Below are 22116 nucleotides of genomic sequence, written 5' to 3'. Positions count from 1 at the left end.
GGGGCAGCCAGCTACTAGTGACAGGGACCCGGGGGAGGAGCAGCCACCAGGAGGAGTTAGGAGCCAACACAAGTTAGAGAGTTCTCCAGCAGGAGAGGAAAGGAGCAGACGGTCTCACTGGTGGCTCTGGTGGGATACAGGAGTTCATACAGTTGCTGAGGAGAAAGCTTCATTGCTCTCTCGGGACCGACGCCACACAGGGTGCAGGACCCTAGGGAAGACCATTCTTCAAGCTGGTTTTCCAGAATCTGCCGGGACGGTGAGATTGCACATCTCCCTGGCCTACACAGTGCCTGAAGTACAGTGCTATATAGGATCCGGGGCCTTGATCTGCGTCAGGCCGCAGTGCGGAACCGCGGTACCTGCAAACAGGATGGGAGTTTTGACTCAAGACGGACTGGGGTCCCGAAGTAGCTTTAAGCCATGGGGATCCATCTTACATTTCCCTAGGAGGAAGAGCCTATCGACCACTACACCGGACTGACCTCCAAAAGGGTCCGGGTTCGATGGGGCCCATCACAGCGGGTAACTGGTACTACCCGGGCGCGCAGCATAACAGTGAGTAAAAACAACCTGGAAATGCAGAGACCGTGTAAGCCTGTTATTGCCAGCGCCGACGCCCCACGCCTTGGTGCCCGCCATTACTACTCCCCTCATCATCCTCCCTGGGGCCCGCTCTACCTGTGGGGAGCGAAACCATCTTTGCTGCTACTACCATCCGCTACGGAGGACAGCGATAGCAGCGTGGCCAATCCCTGGCCGCGTACCACCAGTGGTGTCACGACAACAACCCCCATCATCACCTCTTATCTTCCCGTTTTATTCTGGACACCTCGGGGCACGAAACCAGGCAGGCCACCGTGAAATCTCAGACCTCCACACCGGCCCGGTGACGAGTAACAGGTACCAGACGGGAGCTGAACCCGCTGCCCCCCTGGGTTCCACATGAAGTGTGGAGTTCAGTCTGAGGAGCAGTGGAGGAGCTAAGACCCACGGCCTGGAGCAAGTAGCGCTCGGCCCGAGCACCAACAGAAAGGGTCCTAGAGACCACGGGACCTTCTGTGGCCTTGTTCCACACATAAACTACATGTGGAAGGACTAGGTCGCATCATTGGGATTGGTCCCTTGGCTAGAGGAGTAAAACCTACGGGGTCTGCTAGCAAAACCAACGGTTGAGGTGTGTGCACGCACCGAAGTTACCACCGACACGAATTTACTGGAAGGTGACTGTCAAGGACCAAAGGGATATAGCTTCACAGGGTTCTTGGGCACTGATACAGAGTTCAGTTAGCGAGGGCGTAAGGCAGGAGGGCGAAGCAAGCGCAGAGACGACCATGAAAGAGTACACTTTAGAAAGGTGCACCGGACTCGAACTCCGAATTACTCGGGATCAGTTGCAGCCCATCACGGTGAATCTCAGCACTCCAAAGGTAGTCCCTGGCGTGTGTGGAGTGTGTAACCGGCTACAGTGAGTAAACACCTTGAGACTGCATCTCTGTGTCGCTCTGCTTTTCGCTTGCGCCCGCCATTATAGACTACTACCACCCCCATCCGCCCTAGTACCTAGCTCTAGCTGTGGAGAGCTGCACCATCTAAGCTATGTCACCATCTGCCCCGAGGAGCCCCATCTCGCAGCAGCGGCACCTTACTTGCCGCATACCACAGGTGGCGTCACGAATAAACTATCAGCATTCCCTTCATATTCCCTAAACGACACCAACGGGGTCACTGACCCGGGCCACGCCACCGCAGTGCCCCAGAGCCAGAACCACCTCCCGGTAACGAGTCACCCCATGGCCCCGGCACGGGCGTGTCAACTGCCTATCAGTAATGGTGGTTGTTTAGTGCCTCTGGTTGGTCTGTGTAAACATACCCCTATACAGAATAAATATTGAAATCCAGTAACTACCTCCACTGACGTCTCGTCTGATTACAGCCTTTTTCTTCTTCCCCTTGTGAAACCTTCGTGTCGATGTCCTAACTCTGTGACTGGGAAATACTTCCACACTGCGCCGCTGAATACAGACATGCACCCACCATTAAGATATAGTTAGCTATTATGCAACCTATCATTACAGATGTAAATTGATAATCCACCACTTTGACCACTTATCTACAATTGCTCACTTTTCCCCCAGCCAATAAATACATAAATTAATTAGACACTGTGTTCTTTTTCTCTGATTCATTACCAGTCACTTTCCTGCATCCTCAACCCCAATTCACTATAATTACATATGTGGCGCCCCTGAGGCTTCCGTCGCCACAGGTCATTGCACCCCATCCAGCGGTGTGATGCCCATTCTGGGTGAGGAAGGGAGTGAACACCGGTCCCCTGGTAAATCTACACTACACCCATTGCTAGGAGCACACTGGGACCAGGGATAGTGGCAGTTACCCTCCCATGCTGCATGCTGGGAGGGGCCGTAAGACCCATCCCTGCTCCTATAGGGTAGATCAGAGCAACTGGGGAGGTGGGAGGAGCCACAAGAGTGCAGACAAAGAAAGGAAGGACAAGTTTAGTCAGTCGAAGAGAGGGAGGGGAAGGAGAAGGAGGCCTGCAGGAGGCAGGCAAGGAGGAGAAGTGAAAGGAAAGAGAGCTCCAAGTCAGTCAGGAGCTGAAAAGAAGAAAGAGACGCTTCCTGGTGAAGATCCTGGGACTCAGAGGGTCCAGGTGCCACCAAGCAGAGAACAGAAGGGGTCCCAGGGCCACGGGTAGCTGTAGAGCTGCGGTGGCCTGTTCCACAGGAACATCGGTGGAGGGATCAAGCTGCAACAGGGGACGGTCCCTAGAAACCGGAGGAGTGCAAAATCATCTCCAAACAGTAAAAACCGAGGCCCAGGGAATGTTGTAAACTCCCCGGGCCACAGCCCACAGCAGAACTTCTAGAAAAGGGGTAATCAGCCGACAGGTGACCCCCCAGCCTGGAGGCTGTTGTGGAGGCCATGCCAGGTTTACCCTACAAAAGGCAAGGCTTAGGAAGACAGCGGAAGACAGAGACACTTAAGAGAAGGGCACCGGGTTTTGCTTCAAGAATCACCCAGAAACAACGGAGGTCCCTGACAGTGGTCCCAGCAGTCCAAGGGCCCCTGCGGGCCCAGACAAGAATTGTGAGTAAAAGAACTTGAACTGCACCCTTGGAGTGGTCTCTGTTATTCTAGCTGCTTAGACTTCCACTACACCATAGACTCTCACGAGCACCAACAGTGCCCCGGGGCATTGCTCCACCTGTGGGGAGCAGTATCATCATTGCTGCCACTTCATCACCTCGGAGGCCTTACACAGCAGCGGCGGCTTAATAGCCGCATACCACAGGTGGCGTCACGAACACAAACTTTATTCAAACCCCAAGTCACCAGCCATATTTAAACTGACACCCACCAGGGCCACGGAGTCGGGCCCCGCCACCACTGACTACCCCCGGACTAGTCCGGCCCGGCACCGGGTGTCCCATAGCCCTGGGGTGGGCGAGTCACATACCCCACTTGATTCACTATAATGGCATGCCTCCTCCCCCAATTCATTTTGTCATGTCCTCTATTCATTGTAATATAATGTCCTCTTTTCCACTCCAACCCTCAATTAATTATAATTTCCTCTCTCCCACCCCCACCCTCAATCTATAATAATAGATCGTCCTCTCTTCTGCCCCACCATACTCAATACAATATAATTTCCCCACTCCCACGCCCCACCCTTTTATTCATTATTATATCATTTTCTCTCTTCCACCTCCCAATTCATTATAATATAATTTCCTCTCACCCACTTCCCACTCTCAATTCAATAGTATATCATTTTCTTTTTTCTACCTACCAATTCATTATATTATAATGCCCTCTCTCCCACACTCCACCCTCAATTCATTTTAATATAATGCCCTCTCTCCCACACTCCACCCTCAATTCATTTTAATATAATGCCCTCTCTCCCACACTCCACCCTCAATTCTTTTTAATATTATGCCCTCTCTCCCACACTCCACCCTCAATTCTTTATAATATAATGCTCTCTCTCCCACACTCCACCCTCAATTCATGATAATATATTGCCCTCTTGTCCACACTCCACCCTCAATTTATTATAAAATAATGCCCTCTCGTCCACACTCCACCCTCAATTTATTATAAAATAATGCTCACTCTCTCACACTCCACCCTCAATTCATGATAATATAATGTCCTCTCTCTCCCACCCTCCACCCTCAATTCATGATAATATAATGTCCTCTCTCCCACACTCCACTCTCAATTCATGATAATATAATGCCCTCTCTCCCACACTCCACCCTCAATTCATTTTAATATAATGCCCTCTCTCCCACACTCCACCCTCAATTCATGATAATATAATGCTCTCTCTCCCACCCTCCACCCTCAATTCATGATAATATAATGCCCTCTCTCTCACACTCCACCCTCAATTCATGATAATATATTGCCCTCTCTCCCACACTCCACCCTCAATTCTTTATAATATAATGCCCTCTCTCCCACATTCCACCCTCAATTCTTTATAATATAATTCCCTCTCTCCCACACTCCACCCTCAATTCATGATAATATAATGCCCTCTCTCCCACACTCCACCCTCAATTCATGATAATATAATGCCCTCTCTCCCACACTCCACCCTCAATTCATGATAATATAATGCCCTCTCTCCCACACTCCACCCTCAATTCATTTTTTTTTTTAAATTATAATTTGTATTTATTTTTAAAAGCAAACAAGTCATTACATAGAACTAATAATAATAATAATATCAACAAAATTATCAGCAAAATGACAAGAAAATTGTATATCGCTCCATTTACATTTACAATTCAGTACAACATCTAATCAATGTTCACAGTATTCACAGTAAGACTCAGAATCTTTAATACCTCACGGAAACCCTTATAACTAACTCTATAAATGAATTTGCAACCATCCTGTGAAACTCTCCTACTCCCCCCCCTGAACCCCCCACTACTCAAACCCACTCCCACCTGGTCACCTTCAACTCCCACCTCCAATCCTCCGAGTGTACCACCTAACTTCTCAGAGTGATACCACGCCGTCTCCTTAAATGGTGACATTAAGCGTTCTATTTCCTCTGAATTGAAGTAGGTTATAATGAACTCCCTCCACTTTTTGAAGTGACTGCCCAATCGTCCCGACTTCCTTCCGGCATCAAGGCTCTCTAACTCCATCAGCCGTTTTATATGGATTATTACTTCTTCGAACGAGGGTACTTTTGACTCCAACCAATATTTCAGTATCATCCTCTTTGTTGCAAGTATGATTAAATGTATAAGTAAAGGGGGATGTCTACTCCTCCTCCCCTCGACGCTCACCCCCTCCCAAGCATGGAACAGAACCAGAGTAGGGGAGAGAAGGAGTTTGATGTTCCAGAGTTTAGCAGCACACTTTGATACTTGGGCCCACAGTGGCTCAAGGTGGGGACACAGCCACAATCCATGGTAGAGATCCGTTGCTTCTAAACTGCATTTCGGACAACGAGTAATCCTCCCAGGATTCTCAAGCTTTCTGGGCAAATTGAATGCATAAATCGCCCGATGCATCACTTTATACTGAGTCTCCCGCCACTGTTCATTCAGTATTGCCTTTCGTAGGGCCCTCCACCCCTCCCTGATCTTTGTTCCAATGTCGGGGTCCCCTAGTTGCTTTTACCATGGCTTAAAGAAACTCTCTGGCTGATAGCCAGTCAACTGGTCTCGCATTGCTCCATATAAAGATGAAATTGACAAGGACGTTTGTGCCAACTTGACCAGGCCGTCAAATGTATTTAGCGACACCTCCGACGATATGTCTTGCAATTGAGCCATAACCTTATGCTTCACCTGATCATACTGGATTATTTGGTTAGGATTCAACCCATAATTGCCTACCAATTCTTCCCTCCCCAACCATCTTGGCTCAGAAGGATGAAAAAGATGGGAGACCCTCTGTATACCTTTCTGCCTCCATTCTTCAAATAGCTTATTGCTAATTCCCTGGCTGAACCCTGGATTATCCCATAGGGGTAGATATTTAGAAATTTTATATGACAACTTGTAATGCTTCCTCACTGCCCTCCAGGCTGCTATCATATCCTTAAAAAGAGAAGAATGCTTAATTTTTTGGGGTAGATTAGCTTGACTGGTGTGAAGAAGGGCCTTTAAATCCCATGGAAACGCATAATCTCTCTCAACTCCAAGGGACACGTGTTTCTGTGAGCCATGAATCCAATCCATCCAATACCTGGATAAACAGGCCAGATTGTAACCCCTAACATTTGGTAGGTTTAATCCCCCATCATCCTTTGATGCAGTCAGCTTCCTTATACCAATGCGAGCTCGTTTCCCCCGCCACACAAACCTTGAGAAACTTCTATTAAGAAGTTCAACATCCTTATGTCTCAAGAGCAAAGGTAGAGTTTGGATAGGATACATCAACTTAGACATGGACATCATCTTAATTAATTGTGCTCTGCCCATGATGTTCAACGGGAGGTCTTGCCATCTCTGGAGGTCCTGAACTATTTGATTTATAAGAGTTGGGTAGTTTAGGTTATATAAAGAAGTTGGCCCCTTACCAATTCTAATGCCCAGATATGTAATGTATGATCTTGCTATAGAAATATGCTCACACTGGCCACTCTCCTGCAAATGAGCCTTCCCATTGCCCAGGAACAGCAATTCACATTTAGTTGGGTTAATTTTAAAGCCTGAGTAGCTCCCGTATTCTCGCAATATTTCCAATATAAGTGGTACCTGGGTTTTAGGATCAGAGAGAAACAACAGTACATCGTCGGCAAAGAGTGTCGCCTGTATTCGCATCTTATTTATGAGGATCCCTTGAAAAGTGCGATGGTCAGTTAACAGCCTCGCCAGGGGCTCCAAAGCCAGGTTGAAGAGAAGTGGTGAAAGGGGACAGCCCTGCCTAGTCCCCCTATGCAACTGAAAGGGAGTCGAGAGGAAACCTGGAATAGAAACCTGTGCTCTAGGATTTGTATAAATCTTGTGTACCACATTGTAGAAAGACCCCGAGAATAGCATTGTGTCCAAAACTCTATAGAGCCAAGGCCACTCCACATTATCGAAGGCCTTCTCTGCATCTATTGCTAATAACGCTGGAGTCTCATTGACCAGATCCTTAGAGCTCACCCTATCCAGGGCCAATAAGACTTTACGAATGTTTTGCATCGCTGATCTATTTTTAATGAAACCTGCTTGAGCTGGGGATATTAAATGGGGCAGGATTACCGCCAAGCGACTCAATTCATTTTAATATAATGCCCTCTCTCCCACACTGCACCCTCAATCTTTTTAATATAATGCCCTCTCTCCCACACTCCACCCTCAATTCATGATAATATAATGCCCTCTCTCCCACACTCCACCCTCAATTCATGATAATATAATGCTCTCTCTCCCACACTCCACCCTCAATCTAATATATAAAGCTGAATGTGTGTATGTATGTGTGTGTGTGTGGGTGTGTGTGAATATCCGAGATTGGCATCAGCACCGTCGCAGCTACAGCCACAAAATTTTGCACACTCACATGTCTGAACCCTGAGAGCGTCATAGGCTATGTTGTGAGGCAAAATTTTAACCCCGCGCATTCCAATTTACCAATCAATTTTGCCCCTATCTACATAATGGGGAAAAAGTGAAATGAAAAGCGTATCCGCACCGTCGCATTTACAATCACAAAATTTTGCACAGACACCTCATGTGACACAGGGAATGTCGTAGACTATTTTTTGACAGGAAACTTTAACCCCGCGCTTTACAGTTACTCTCCCTAAAACATGCCTTCATTAAAGTAAATGGAGCCTGGAACTACAGGTTATTAGTAGGAGCTGTGAGTGGTTGCTATAGGAACAAAAGACATTCATAGTAAGAAGCATAAGAAGCTTATATGTGAGGTAATAAGATGTCAGTGGGGAGACGGATAGAGAGAGACAGAGAAAGACAGACAGGGAAAGAGACAGTGTTACGGGCGGACCGGCGGATTAGGACCAGGGGGTATATATCCCAATCGCCAGTCGGGGCCCACCATGCACCAGATGGCAATGGAGCTGCTGGCACCCTGTGGGTTAGGAGGAGACTGTAGAGTTGATGACTCAGAGATAACCCAGGAGAGCTGGGAACCGGTCACATGTGTGGGGAGACGTCAAACCGGACGACAACCCAGTTAGTGTTTCGGTGGAGCGGGCGCTACTCCGACCACGTGTGTAGGGAACACGTTAGGCCGGATGGTAACCAGTTAGCGTTGACTGAGAAGACCGCTGCGACAGCGCCCTGTCGGCCACGTGTGTAAGACATGTCAGGCCGAGCGGTACTTCGATTAGCGTTTCTGGTCACCACTCGACTGGCCACATGTGTGAAGGACACTTCAGACCAGGTAGTCACACCAGTAGCATTTGACTGGGAAGCCGAGGAGAGAAATAGGGTTCACACACCCAATCCAGGAACACCCTGTTAACTCCACAGGGGTTCTGGAATACGCTCTCCGTGCGCGTAGAGGGCACTCACGATCAGGTGACGCAGCAGGTATGCTGTCCGTGTGCGTAGAGAACACAACCGGACAAGTAACGCAACAGGTATGCTGTCTGTGTGCGTAGGAGGCACGAACGGACAGGTGACACAGCAGCCGTAGTCCAGTTAACGCCACTGAACTGCTATAGCACAACTGGAATGGCAGCAAGGAAGCACGGCGCCTGACCCTGATGTGCCGAGCCACGAATCTTGGCGTGACAGGCACCGTTCACCTAGCCCTACCTACCGCTTCCAACAAAACTTATGCCACCATGAACTCTAAATGAATATGAGTGAAGACTGCGCACCTCCATGTTGTCTCCAGCCCCTTTTATAACCTAGATCCACCCCAAACCCAGGGTGGAACCACCAAGGTCCAATAGCAGAGTGCCATATCATCAGCGATGTCACCAGCGGCCAATCCGGAACCGCCACGTCATTGATGACCTCATGGCAGCCACGCCCCAAACACTTCACCAGTCATCGTCTGATGACCAATGGTGAGGTGCCAGATCATAGGGGCGGGCCTCTGCGAGCCAGTCCGGAGTGGCCACGTCATCAGGACACCTGACACCCTCTGCCCTATCAGGCCCTGCCACCTTACGGACATGCTCAGTGAGGTCCTTACTGGACCTAGCCTCTGATGCACTAAGTACCTGAGCATGCTCAGTAGCCTGAACAACAGACTCAGAAATCAGACTATCTGCCTGAGCATGCTCAGTAGGCACAACCCAGAACTTAGACACAGCACGAAGTCCAAGTACCTGTGCAAAGAGGCTGTTAGGATTAATTTTGGGAGCATGCTCAGTAGCCTGAACTAAAGACTTAGTCTCAGAAATGACACAATCAGGCTGAGCATGCTCACTAGGCAAAACATCGGGCTTAGATTCTAGCTGGAGTAAATCGGCGCGCGCATGCGCACTAGCCGCCTCTCCATACTTAGACGTGGTGGAAGGAGCAGCCAACTGAATGACCCGAGACACGGCCAAGAATGGCAGCCGGCGCCTGGGCGCAACAGGAACCGCAGCAGGCTGCTTGCGGCTATGGCGGTGCCGGTTTGTAACAGACAGAGAGATAGAGACAGACAGAGAAAGAGACAGAAAGAGACAAATGGTGAAAGAGACAGACAGAGACAGACGGTGAAAAAGACAGACAGAGATAGATCGGGAAAGAGACAGATAGAGACAGACCTGGAAAGAGACAGACCTGGAAAGAGACAGATGGGGAAAGAGACAGACAGACATGCAGACAGGGACAGAGACAGGCAGACAGGGAAGGAGGAGACAGCCAGAGAGACAGACAAAGATAGATGGGGAAAGACACAGACCTTGATAGAGACAGACAGGGAAAGAGACAGAGAAATAGAGACAGGCAAAGACAGGCAGACAGGGAAAGAGACAGACAGGAAAAGACACAGACAAAGAGACGGGGAGACAGACGGGGAAAGAGACAGACCTGGGAAAGAGAAAGACCTGGAAAGAGACAGATGGGGAAAGAAACAGAGAGATACAGACAGACAAAGAAAGAGACAGAGACAGGCAGATGAGGAAAGAGGCAGACCTGGAAAGAGGCAGACCTGGAAAGAGACAGACCTGGAAAGAGACAGACATGGAAAGAGACAGACCTGGAAAGATACAGACAGAGACAGACAGACGGGGAAAGAGACAGACGGTGAAAGAGACAGATCTGGAAAGAGACAGATCTGGAAAGAGACAGACGGAGCACATTACTTGGCCAATTTAGTTAAATCTGTGTGGAATATCTATGGTGTTGAAATATATGTTGTGAAATGCTTCTATTAGCTTAGTTTTTGCCTTTTAATAATTACATTTATATCTATTTGTTTTGTGGTTTTTGTGTGCAGAATACATATTTGTTAATATATTCTATTTTGTTAAGAGCAGTTATTAACCCAGGCGAAGCCGGGTAGTAGGGCTAGTTCATTATAATATAATGCCCTCTCTCCCACACTCCACCCTCAATTTATTATAACATAATGCCCTCTCTCCTTCATTCACCCTCAATTCATTATAGTTCCTTCTCTCGCACCCCATGCTCAATTCATTATAAATTTCTCTTTTGAAACCTCATTTAAGTTACTTTAATTAAAAAAAAAAAATAATATTCACCTCTCCATACAATCTCCTGTGACTTAATTTCTTCATGCTTACAATAATTCTGGCCATTTTTTATTGCCAGCAGTGGAGCTTCAGGAACTCACTGCTGGGGAATAAGTACCGCCAGTGGTGGAGCACAAAATATTATAATGAGGGCAATCTGGCCATGCCCTCCATCCCTCCTTGCCTTCCTTGTGTCTTTAAAAGTAGTGGAAGACTTTTATATACACTTATGAACTAATGAATGTGGATACCCTTTTTAGTTATTGAATTATGGTATTTAATAAAAGGAGACCTCTTTCGCCAGAGAGACCCCATGAGCGGATGTGACTTTAGGTGGGGTGCATGACTCTTACTGGTTTCTTCAGGCTGGTGTCCATCGCTATCACCCCACTGGCAGTTGACGTCGTAGACAGTAACACACGCAACACTGGAGTTCACTTGGTGAAACAGAATTGTTCACTTTTATCCTTCACACTGAAATGACAGACATGACCTCCTTCTCCCTTTCTTTCACTCAGTGTGGGCTACTGCTCCTTGACCTGTCTCCCCATTATCTTGGATCTTTTCCTCAAGCTCCCACAACCATTGTTTCAGCTTTGCATGCTGTGTAAAGGTACCGTCACACATAACGAGATCGCTAGCGAGATCGCTGCTGAGTCACGGTTTTTGTGACGCAGTAGCGATCCCGTTAGCGATCTCGTTATGTGTGACACCTACCAGCGATCAGGCCCCTGCTGTGAGATCGCTAGTCGTTGCAGAATGGTCCAGGCCATTTTCTTCAAAGGCGATGTCCTGCTGGGCAGGACACATCGCTATGTTTGACACTGTGTGACAGGGTCACAGTGACTGCTGAGATCGTTATACAGGTCGCTACTGCGACCTGTATTGTTCCTGCATCGCTGGTAAGATCTGACTGTGTGACATCTCACCAGCGACCTCCCAATGACTTACCTGCGATCCCTATCAGTTCGCATCGTTTTCGGGATCGCTGGTAAGTCGTTGTGTGTGACTGGTTCTTAAGACAGTCAGGACCTATGCATTGCCTGGTCTGCTGGTCTTTGGGTTAATTATTAGTGAAATACCTCCTCTACAGTTCCGGAGGAACCACTTTTACGATGCTGCCTGAACATCTTGGGAGCCATCTTTGATAGGCCTTATCTAAGATACTGTATTTTTTTGCTTTATAAGACCCATCTCAAATTTAGTGGAGGAAAATAGGAAAAAATAGTTTTTAATGTTAAAATGAGGGTCCATCTTAGAATCTAAGTGCGTCTCATAATATCTCACCGGGGAAGTGGTGGTGATGGAGTGGTTCAGGAGAGTCACGGGAGGCAGTGCTGGCGATGCTGCAGGCTCAGAGGAGGGGATATTGTAGTGTGGCGCCCTGGACAAGCCAGGGGCCACAGAGAACAACACCCACACACCCCACACTCCCGGTCAGGCACACCGAAGTCAGACACAAAACCCTTGTTGCCTTCCTCCAGGGGCTGATGTCCACACCAGGGGGTGGGCCAGGCGGTTGGCCCCACCCACCGAGGAGTTCACAGTCCTGGAGGCGGGAAAATTAGACAGATTAGTTTTGGAGGTGAAAGTGGAAGGAGGTGAAGTGGTAGTGGAGCAACTAACTGACAGCGTCCGGGTGTGTGGCCCGGGCGGTACAGCAAGGTTGGCAGACGGTGGTGACCGTCTGCAGGAATGACCGATCGGAGTTTACCGTAAGGCGCGGCGGTACCGGACCGGTACACAAGGTGAAGTCAGCACCATCTGGCAGGGGTTTACGGACCCTGACAAGGCTAGGAGTCACCGTGAATTTGTCGAAACCGTCAGCGAAGGGAACCTCCTGGGTTCCCCAGCAGCCAAGTCCCGAAAAAAGGCAACAGCCCAACCGTGAGAGGGAGACACCGCCACCGCCAAGGCAACCATTTTCCAGGGCCAGAGCCTGCGGGCAAAAAGGGGCTCCTCCAGCCCATATCCAAGCTGAGGAGCGGGTTACCGGTGGGAACCCATCGTAACCATCTACCGTACATAGGTGCAGGGAAAGGCAATCACCATCAACCTGCCGGGATCAGAAACCACCGCAGCCGTCTGTGGGACCCGTCCATCCAGCCGTGTGTTCTACCGAGAACTGTGTCCTCATCATTGGCTGAGTGAGTACCACCGTGCCGTGCGGCACAGCGCTGCCCCTGCACCTCACCAGGCCCCGTAACCCGCCTGCCATCCATCCCTTCCCCCATCACCGGGCCCCGGGACAACCAACCCCCTACCCACGGAGGGGAGAACTAACAACAAAGCTGCCCCCTGTCACCGCTCTCGGGATCCCCGTCCAGAGCAGCGGTGGTGTCACCAATATCACCACAACCGTGGGTGGCGTCACGGACAATACTCAAATCCACCATCCAACCAATCCCTACCCCTTTTCACTCACGGGTGAGGAACGCCGCTCGAGTCCCCGGGATCCGGCCCACTGCTCGAGCCACCGCCGAGCAGCAGCAGCAGCAGTGGGAGAGCGCAGCGTCCCCTCCTCCGCCCGCGACAACTTGGAGTCACGAACAGGATCTTACCGCTCTGCCGTCTGGTAGAAGTGCGCCTTGTTACCGCCGGAGGTGTCCGGCCGGAAAATTTGTGAAGCCGCCATCTTGGGCGCGAGGAATTCCCGCTCGAGCGTCTCCTCGAGTAGTGGAGGCGCGAAGGCCAAAACCCAGCCCCTGTAGAGGAGGAGCTGGAAAAAGACTAAGGGGGACGGAAACAAGATGTCTGCGCCCGACGGAGCCGCTGGAAGAGCGGCGGACGTAGCCGTGGGAGCACCTGTAGATGGGAACGGGCCTGCCCAGGTCCCGGCCACGCTGGTGGGGGGCGCCGCGGCCCCAGCTCTCGCTCAGGTGATGCCGTTCTCTTTGCCCTATGTGCCCGGAGCTGCCTGGCTAACGCAGTATGATGGGAAACCTGATGCCTTGCAGGTTTTCCGAAAAAAACTCAGTCCGCTACTAGAACTGTACCCCCTGACTGATAAGCAACGTGCAGCGCTAGTGCTGGGGCAGCTAACCGGCGCGGCTGAGCAGGAGGCGGAGACCTTGGCTGAGGGGGACCGGTCCTCTGTAGCCACCATATTTGAAAAACTGCAGACTGCATTTGAGACCCGTACTGAGGCCGAGTTGCGGATGCAGTTCTATCAATGCCGGCAACGGCCCGCAGATAGCATTCGCTCTGGCTCTGCGCCTGCAAACCGCGCTCCGCACACTGAAGCGGGTGGACACCATCAACAGTGTGGACAGTAACAAAATGTTAAGTGAGCAGTTTGTGCAGGGGATGAGGTCCTCGGAGGACCGCAAACAGCTTTGGCTGTGGGCCCTAGAACACCCTGATGTGGACTTTGCTGTATTAAAGGAACTGGCCCTTCAAAGCTCTGCAACCCCCCGCAATTGAAGCTCCTGAGCCAGCCCTGTGGCCGGTCGAGACTGCTCCCGTCGTGGTGGCCCCTACCATCAGCCCCTCCAGTGCCTGCAGCTCCAAGCGGAGCGATGGAAGAGCTTGCTGCTCAAGTTCACCGCATGGATGGGGACCTCGCTCAGATCCTTGCCGCACTCCAGCTTCCGACCAGATCCCAGGCCCCGGTGAAGATGCAGCTCGCCGACAGCCCTGAGGACGTCCCCTGGATGCAGCGGAGAAGGGCCAATGACTCACGGAATGGACCTCCAATCTGTTACAGGTGCAGCAAACCCGGCCACTACTTCCGACGGTGTCCGTTAAACGACCAACCCCTGGGTCCACGGGCCAATCCTCAGGAGTAGAACCCCATGGCCCCCCAGACTGGTGGGACCGGTACATCGGGGCCCGACCCATCATCCAGGTGGCTGTGGACGGCATACCGGTGATGGCTCTCCTGGACACTGGATCACAGGTAACCACCATACCCTACACACTGTATCAACAGTATTGGGGAAAAGACGAACTGGCTCCCCCAGATACCAGTATAACACTGATTGCTGCTGATGGACTGCCATTGACCAAAGTAGGGTACAAACAAGTGGCCATGACTGTGGGGCGAGCTGAACTGCAACACCAGGGTATGATTGTGATAATGAATGAACCCAGTGATCATAACCCGAAGGTAGTGCTGGGGACCAACGTGATGGAGCACTGTATGAGTGACGTGCTGACCCTACTGCAGCAGCTGGCCGCCACGGCGGCGGGGAGCCGACAGAGAGCTGTGCAGCGTGAGATTCGAGCCCTGATGTACCACCAACATGTGAGTTCGAAAGGAGGAGAGATTGGCGGGGTGAGAGTGATGGATGTGGCCACTTTGATTGTGCCTCCCAGGAGCGAGATGATGATTTGGTGTAGGGCAGCGTAGGGCCCCAGGGGCGTGACTACCCCGCCATGATAGAGCCCATGCCCTCTGAACACTGGCCCACAGTAATGGCCGCCCGAGGGGTGGTAGATGTAAAGAAGGGGAGAGTGCCCGTGAGGGTGCTGAACTGCGGGGAGGAAGAAGTCAGGCTTCCCCGGTACGCTACCCTTGCCAAGCTGTTCACCTTGGATCCCCACACCATCCATGAGGCCATTCCCACAACCTCACCACCTACTGCCAGCACTCACCCATCCCAAGGGGAGTTAGACGAGTGGTGCCGACAGCTACACGTAGCTACTGACGATACCCCTGCACATCACAAAGAAGGGGTATACCGGGTGGTACAGGAGTATGAGCAAGTTTTTAGCAAGCACCCCCTAGACTTTGGGCAGATTAAAGGGGTCCAACACCATATCCCCACCGGTGAGCACCCCCCTATCAAAGAAAGGTACAGGCCTATTCCCCCTGCACACTACCAATGTGCTAAGGACATGTTGAGGAACATGAAGGAGGCAGGGGTTATTAGGGACAGCTGTAGTCCCTGGGCCGCCCCGTTGGTACTGGTTAAGAAGAAGAATGGCACCATGCGGATGTTTGTGGATTACCGAAAAATTAACCAGATAACACATAAGGATGCTTACCCTCTTCCCCGCATTGAGGAGTCCCTGGCTGCGCTGAGAACCGCTAACTACTTCTCCGCCCTTGACCTCACCAGTGGGTACTGGCAGGTGGCTGTGGCACCAGAAGACCGAAAGAAGACTGCATTTGCTACCCCTATGGGGCTCTGTTAGTTTAATAGCATGCCGTTCGGGCTGTGCAATGCCCCTGGAACCTTCCAACGGCTGATGGAATGCTGTCTGGGGCATCTAAACTTTGAGACCGTCCTGCTGTACCTGGATGATGTGATTGTGTACTCCCAGTCATATGAAGCCCACCTGGAGTACCTAGCCGAGGTGTTTGCGTCCCTTGCCAAATACGGGATGAAGTTGAAGCCCTCAAAGTGTCATCTGCTAAAACCCAAAGTGCAGTACCTAGGGCATGTGGTCGGTGCAGAGGGTGTCGCCCCCGACCCTGATGAAATCACCGCCATTCAGGACTGGCCAAGGCCGACTAGGGTGAAGGAGGTGAGGCAGTTCTTGAGCCTGGTGGGGAATTACCATTGCTTCATCAAGGGGTACACGAAGATGGCTGCCCCCATGCAAGACCTCCTCGTGGGACAGACCAAAGGTGGTAGACCCCTAGGAGCTCCATTGGTGTGGGAAGAAAGGCATGAGGAATCCTTCCATCAGCTGAGAGCGGCCCTGACCGGAGAAGAAATCCTAGCATACCCTGACTACAACCACCCATTCGTCCTTTACACCGATGCCAGCAATGTGGGCTTAGGGTCAGTCCTATCCCAGGTCCAAGACGGGAGAGAGAAAGTGATTGCCTATGTGAGCCGAAGGCTTCGACCGACTGAGAGGAACCCCGAGAACTACAGCTCTTTCAAGCTTGAACTCCTGGCACTGGTGTGGGCTATCACTGAGCGGTTCCGCCATTACCTGGCAGCGGCTAAGTTCACCGCTTTTACGGATAATAACCCGCTGACCCTCCTGGACACCGCCAAGCTGGGCGCATTGGAACAGCGATGGGTGGCTAGGCTAGCCAATTACGATTTCACAATCAAGTACAGGGCCGGCCGTGTCAACGTTAATGCCGATGCACTCTCTCGGATGCCCCACTTGTCGGAAGAAGGGCCTGAAGACGACGACCTCGAAGAGATTGAGCTGCCCGCATTTCATCAGCCACCAACTGAGAAGGTGCATGTCTATCAACAACGGGTAAACCTGGACCCGCTGCCCAGCCTGGAGTGGCAAGAAGCTCAGGACCAGGCACCCGCCGTCCGCTTAGTCAAGATCTTGGTGGAACAGGGTGCTGCAGGGATAGACCCTGCCGCCCCAGATGAAGCCCAACGCCTGTGGCGTGAACAGACCCGGCTGTATCTACACCAGGGGAAGTTGTACTGTGAGCTGATTAGCCCGAAGACCCATGAGAAGATCCGCCAGTTGGTGATTCCCCAAGCTAACGTGCCCACTGTCCTGCAAGCATACCATGATGATGCTGGGCACTTCGGATGGAAGAAGCTAGAGATGCTGTTGAGAGAGCGGTTCTATTGGAGTGGAATGCGGGAATCTGTAGAGGCCTGGTGCCGAGAGTGTGGCCCTTGCGCACTGAGAAGGAAGGATGAGGCCATCCAGAAGGCGCTCCTACACCCAATTGTTACACACCAACCACTGGAGCTGGTTGCCCTGGACCATGTAAAGCTCACCCCCAGCCGAAGTGGGTTCACCTACGCTCTAACCATTGTAGACCACTATTCAAGGTTCATGGTGGTTGTCCCAGTCAAAGACCTAACTGGCCGTACCGCCGCTAGAGCGTTCCAGGCCTATTTCTGCCGACCACATGGGTACCCGGAGAAGGTGCTTACTGACCAAGGCCCGGCCTTTGAAGCGGAGGTATTCTATGAATTTTGTCAGTTGTACGGCTGCAAGAAAATCCGGACCACGCCTTACGTTGCCCAAACCAACGGCATGTGTGAGAAGATGAACCACCTGGTCCTGGGCCTCCTCAAGACGTTGCCGCTAGAAGAGCGGAACCTGTGGCCGGAGAAGCTGCCTGACTTGGTCGATATGTACAACAATATCCCTTCCAGCTCAACAAAATGCACCCCAGCATACCTGATGAGAGCACGCCCCGGCCGGCTACCGGTGGATCTGGACATGGGATTGGAGGCCCCAGAAGCGCTCCCTTCGATAACTGAATTGGACACTCGGCGGAGAGTGCAGTATCGACAGATTCAGGAGTATGTTGAGAAGAACTTGAGTCGGAGTCGGGAACAACAGGAGCAGCGCTTTAAACAAAAGGCGTCTGCTGGCCCTTTCCAGCCTGGAGACGTAGTGCTGAAACGAAAGAGGAGGACCCACAAGCTGGATGATCAATGGGAGCAGACCCCATATGTCATACAGCCCACAGGATGGGAAGATGGGAAGGCCTACCTGATCAGTCGTGACCAAGGGGGCACTTTGGCCACGGTTTCCCGGGACCATCTAAAGAGGTTGCCCACCAGCATTGAGGGCAGCAGCTGAAGCTCTGCTTCCTAGACCGGCGGAGAAGGCAAAAGAGGTAATCCACACCGTGATGGGTGACTTTCCAGCAGACTGGCCTACACAGAATGGCGCAGTGATTCTTCCAGTGATACTATTCCCACAACCCGTGGATGAGGAAGTAATGGAAGTGGTCAACCATGAGCCAGTGCCCAGGGATGAACCTGTATCCAGCTCCCCTATGCCTCCGCCTGCCCCACACGATAGCAGGGAAGAGGAACTGATTGTTCCCTCTGCCCCACTGCCTGCCACCACTGACACCAGGCCCCGGAGGTCCACCCGTCCCAACCTAGGTAGACCCCCACTTAGGTACAGGGAAACTGTTCTTTAAAAAAAAAAGAAAAAAGTGTGTGTGTTGACAGTACTGTTTAAAAAAGTTTTGAAAAATGATAAAAGAATGATTTACCGTGAAAGTTCACCTGATTTACTGCTTGATTGAAACCGGTCGTTGCCGGCACCGTTGTCCCCGTGGGGACTGTCTACAAGAGTTGCATAAGGGACTCCTTATGAACAGGCCCGAGAACTAGCAGGGCAACCACAAACTAGTGGCATGTAAATAATGTTGTTGTGGCTTATGGTTACCGGTGGGAACCCATCGTAACCATCTACCGTACATAGGTGCAGGGAAAGGCAGTCACCATCAACCTGCCGGGAGCAGAAACCACTGCAGCCGTCTGTGGGACCCGTCCATCCAGCCGTGTGTTTTACCGAGAACTGTGTCCTAATCATTGGCTGAGTGAGTACCACCGTGCCGTGCGGCACAGCGCTGCCCCTGCGACCCTGCACCTCACCAGGCCCCGTAACCCGCCTGCCATCCATCCCTTCCCCGATCACCGGGCCCCGGGACAACCAACCCCCTACCCACGGAGGGGAGAACTAACAACAAAGCTGCTCCCTGTCACCGTGTAACGGGGTGCCAGGGGTGCCTCCAGGGTTGTAGTCGTGGCCCTTGCTATCAGGCTTACCCCTGGCTCCGCCGTCACTATCGGGACGGGAGATGTCTCGGTGGGGCAGAGTGTGGTGGTGCAGATGTCGTCCGACGTATAAACACGTTCCAGGCATGATTCGGTGCAAACAAAAGGCATTCTTTATTACACAGTTCTTCACACAACCGGCAGTTATAGATGACACTTCACACTTCCTTTAGCTGAGGGAAAGCCTGTCCTGACGTCTCCTCCAGTGGGGATGTGCCCGGCTAATCTGCTTCACCTGGCTCCCACTACGGCTACCCACAGACCGGACCCACACCGGTACTGCTTCGCACTTTGAGGTTCCGCCCGCTCCTTTTCTCTCCGGCTTCCCTTTTCATCCAGCTCCCACACTCTTCCCCTGCTCTGCTTCCACTCTTGAGGACACTTCTTCTCTTCTTCCCTTCTTTCTTTCTTTCTGCCCACTCAGCTCCACACTCTGCCCCTGGCTGTTCCTTCTCCCCCGTCCCGGAATCAACTGACTTCAACACACACACACACTTCTCTCTCTAAGCTGCCGGCTCCTCCTCTCTCCTGCCCTGTTTCTATGGGGACAGCCGTCCCACCCGGGCTCTAGGGGAAAACCCACTGCACAGTAAAAACATGTTTATTAATAACATCAACAGTAACTACCCCAGAGTGAGGTATTTTCAGGGGGAAACTGCACCTCCTTGTAAGGGGTCTGCCCACCCCTTACATTCCTCCCCTCTTTAAGCCTAAGCCTCCCAGCAAGGCTCGAACCTATAAAACACAATTTAGCAGCAAGGCAAACTTTGGATAAAACTTTAAAACCTTCAAAAACAAAGTCAACCACTGAGCGCCCAAGTTCTGCGCCCGGAGTCCCTCCTGGGAGCTCCCGGTCTTTGTAGGCAGTGTGCCCGGAGGCCTTCAGCAGGCACTCCTGGTCTTTGCTGGTCTTCTGCCCGGAGGCTTTTACAGCACTCCCGGTCTTAGTAGATAGGTAAAAGTACAAAACAGTAAAGTCTCCGTTAACAACACAGAGGGAGCCCCTGGCTCAGTCCAGCATCAGGTTCCTTCCGGGCTCAGTAGCTTAAACATGGTTGCAAACTGTGGAACTTTTCCGGCTCTTGAACAATGCTGGTATTCAACATGAACATGTCCATCACCTCCGGTCATTACGGGTCACTCGGGGTGGTACGCGCGCTGCCATTCGGCCCGCTGAGCCCTCACATAATCAGAAAGGGACTGACCTGGCAAGCGGCGCAGCCTCCGGAACGGTTCGTAGTTGACGGTTGGTTCTGGTGCCTCTGTCTCCGGTCTTGCCTCCTCAACCCCCGACGGGGGTGATGGGGTCGCTGAGTCGGGGGCGTCGGCTTCACCGGCTCCCAAAAGAATCCCCACTCGTCCTCTTCTAGCTCCCGGGCATGTCGCTCTTCCGGGGCCGGAACTGCTGCGTGGGTTGGGGATCCCACCTCGTCTGGTGGGAATACCTCCGGACACTGGTGTGGAGTTCCCAGGAATTTGTTCCCCGGATGTAGCTGTGCCTTGTAGGTGGCCCGGACTTCAGTCGAGGTCTCACCGGTCGCGGCATCCCAGGTAGTGACCCAGGTTACTTTTGTGGGCCGCTCCGGTCCTTCTGGCACGGCCGGTAAAGCAAGGACAAGTCCTTCTGCGTCCGCAGTCTGCTTCGGGCGTCCTCTGCCCAGATTAGTGGCTGCTAGCGCGGCCACCACATCTTGCTGTTGTCTGGAGGTCTCCATCTCGTTTTCAGTCAGCGTCTCTGATAATGGCGGCGGGGTCAGTGGAGAAGCTGGAGGAAGTGGAGGCGGGCCTACTTTTCCCGCTCTTGGGTATACTCCACCCCCAGTCTCACACATCAGGTCGACCCCTCCGCGGCGGTTCTTCTTTTTCCTTGGAACACCGCCCACTTCACATATCTTCATCCGTGCCCTGGGACCGGCACCTCCCCTCTTTGGGCGGAGTACTCCGAACTTCTTTTTCGGCACCGGCCAGCCCCAGGCTCTTCTTTTGGCGCCAATTCTTCGCGCGCTTTCTGTGTTCTCAAAGACGACGGCCATCTTGCCGCCATCTTGTGCCCGGTCCAACGCTTCAGGCACTTCTTTTTCTTCCCACCAACAGATCGGGACTCTTCTCCAATAATCCGGATCCTGTGCCCTAGGCACCACTTGGTCTCCGTCTTCTTGGGTCGGGACCCCTGGCATACAATCCGCATCCTGCCGACTACGCCACATGTAACGGGGTGCCAGGGGTGCCTCCAGGGTTGCAGTCGTGGCCCTTGCTATCAGGCTTACCCCTGGCTCCGCCGTCACTATTGGGACGGGAGATGTCTCGGTGGGGCAGAGTGTGGTGGTGCAGATGTCGTCCGACGTATAAACACGTTCCAGGCATGATTCGGTGCAAACAAAAGGCATTCTTTATTACACAGTTCTTCACACAACCGGCAGTTATAGATGACACTTCACACTTCCTTTAGCTGAGGGAAAGCCTGTCCTGACGTCTCCTCCAGTGGGGATGTGCCCGGCTAATCTGCTTCACCTGGCTCCCACTACGGCTACCCACAGACCGGACCCACACCGGTACTGCTTCGCACTTTGAGGTTCCGCCCGCTCCTTTTCTCTCCGGCTTCCCTTTTCATCCAGCTCCCACACTCTGCCCCTGCTCTGCTTCCACTCTTGAGGACACTTCTTCTCTTCTTCCCTTCTTTCTTTCTTTCTTTCTTTCTTTCTGCCCACTCAGCTCCACACTCTGCCCCTGGCTGTTCCTTCTCCCCCGTCCCGGAATCAACTGACTTCAACACACACACACTTCTCTCTCTATGCTGCCGGCTCCTCCTCTCTCCTGCCCTGTTTCTATGGGGACAGCCGTCCCACCCGGGCTCTAGGGGAAAACCCACTGCACAGTAAAAACATGTTTATTAATAACATCAACAGTAACTACCCCAGAGTGAGGTATTTTCAGGGGGAAACTGCACCTCCTTGTAAGGGGTCTGCCCACCCCTTACAACCGCTCCCGGGATCCCCGTCC

Source organism: Anomaloglossus baeobatrachus, chromosome 2, assembly GCF_048569485.1.
Source record: "Anomaloglossus baeobatrachus isolate aAnoBae1 chromosome 2, aAnoBae1.hap1, whole genome shotgun sequence".
NCBI classification, from domain to species: Eukaryota; Metazoa; Chordata; class Amphibia; order Anura; family Aromobatidae; genus Anomaloglossus; species Anomaloglossus baeobatrachus.
The sequence above is the reverse complement of the archived record's forward strand: the minus strand, read 5'-3'. Positions refer to the sequence as shown.